Raw genomic sequence first — 2,091 nt, 5'->3', positions numbered from 1 at the left:
TACGAGTTACTCATTCGCCTTTTCCCTACAGACTATATTGATCTTCTAACAAAGAATATTTCAGTTCTTTGGTGTGTATCTTACTTACATGTACGTATTCTAAATATAGACATTTGGATATTGGCAGGGGGTCTTATGCATTTGATTACATCGTATTTGTTATTCATAACTTAAGCATACGCGAATGTGAATTGTTAACATTGTGTGTATGTGAGTGTGTACTCGATTGTTATGAATTCGAGAAACTTGTGGATTCCATACCAGTGTCAGTGATAAGAATAAGAGGACAAAATTAGGAAATTAACGAGTGCTGGAGAAAACAACTGATGAGACAGATGATGACCAGGGGGAAATTTCTGCAGCAAGAAAACGATGAAAGAGAAGATTGGACTCATCCCCACAATTTGATGAACTTTCATATATATTGAACATCTTGAATTTTTTCTACTCGTTTATATTTCTCTTTTATTGTTTACATTTTGAATTTCATATAATTCATTTATTCTCTTTTCATATTCCTTATTCTGAATTTCTTATGTAGTTTTCTGGTGTCTATTTTTGAAATTTTTTTATGTGTGTGTGTTATTTTTTTGGTGTTTTATTTTGTTTGTTTGTTTTTTTAAAAATTGTATTCAATATCACCTATGCTTTGTAGAATGCTTAAATAAAAAAAAAAAGACAAGAATTCTTTTTTGTTCTTTATTTCGTAGCCACTCTGTGTTAATAATTTGTGTGTGTGTGTGTGTGTGTGTGTGTGTGTGTGTGTGTGTGTGTGTGTGTGTGTGTGTGTGTGTGTGTGTGAGAGAGAGAGAGAGAGAGAGAGAGAGAGACCCTTTTCAACACTTATATAGATGAATTAATCTAGCATTTAAAAAAATATGAGAGAGACCCTTTTCAACACTTATATGAATTGACATTTATCCCCCCAAAAATATGAGAGAGACCCTTTTCAGCACTTATATGAATTAACATTTATCCAAAAAAAAATATGAGAGAGACCCTTTTCAGCACTTATATGAATTACATATATTTAAAAAATATAAGAGAGAGAGAGAGGGGAAAGGGAAACCCTTTTCAACACTTATATATGAATTCTCATTTGTAAAAAAAAAAAAAGAAAATTACTGAATCTGTACACAAAATATAAATGAATAAAGAATATAACTAAATGAATTCATTAAAAAATTGAAGGGAAAAAACTTTCCTGTCTCACAACTTATCTAGAGATCTACTCCTGAATTAGTACAGCACCATTTTCACGAATTGGTCCGTCACACAGAATTTATGAATTAGCATTTGAGAGTTTTAAAAACACGCACACACTCACTAAATCAAACTTATTCTATAGGTTCACAGTTTACAAGTATGAAAACACCAGTGGGTTGAAAATAGTGATAGGACAAAATGTACCCATTTATACCCAAACATGGCCTCCAAGTTCCAAGTCGTAGGAGAAAGAAAGGAATGCTAGTACTGTACTCATTTTTGCGCTAGGATCACCAAGACTGACTCTAAGACGGGGGCTCTCGTGGCCTAGAGGTTAAGGTGTTGGCCTCTCATTCAAAAGGTCCCGGGTTCGAATCCGGGTAGCGACCAAAAAATTGTCTTCTCTAAAATTGTCTCCTTTCACCTCCTTTCCTGATCTCTAGCAATGTTCTGCTTTCATTTCCACTTTCTGCCCCCCACCCCCTCACCTCCTTTGCCCCCTCCTCTGGGCTCCTGACTCTTTCTGCAGCCTTTCTACGGTTACTCCTTGGCTCCTCCTTACTGCTGTCTTTCTGCCACACCCCTGATCTTCTGGTAGGAAAGATCTACACCTAGCCTTCCCGGACAAGGGCGAAAAATCTCGGAGGGCCCGTGTGCAAGTTGCGCACGTTAAAGATCCCTTGGTGGTCTAAAATCGATAATAAGAGTAGGCTTCGGCCGCCACCCGCGCAAAATTCAAAATTTCCTACCAACTGAAAATATTAGGTGTGTCCCGCGCGCTCATATGACCTTATGCAGTTGCGAGCGCCGTAAAACACTTTACAAAAAAGAAAAAAGATGACTCTAAGACAACACCAAAGAAAGAATGCGTTAATTTAAGCAGGG

The sequence above is a fragment of the Aplysia californica genome, unplaced genomic scaffold (assembly GCF_000002075.1).
Source record: "Aplysia californica isolate F4 #8 unplaced genomic scaffold, AplCal3.0 scaffold01314, whole genome shotgun sequence".
NCBI lineage: Eukaryota > Metazoa > Mollusca > Gastropoda > Aplysiida > Aplysiidae > Aplysia > Aplysia californica.
The sequence above is the reverse complement of the archived record's forward strand: the minus strand, read 5'-3'. Positions refer to the sequence as shown.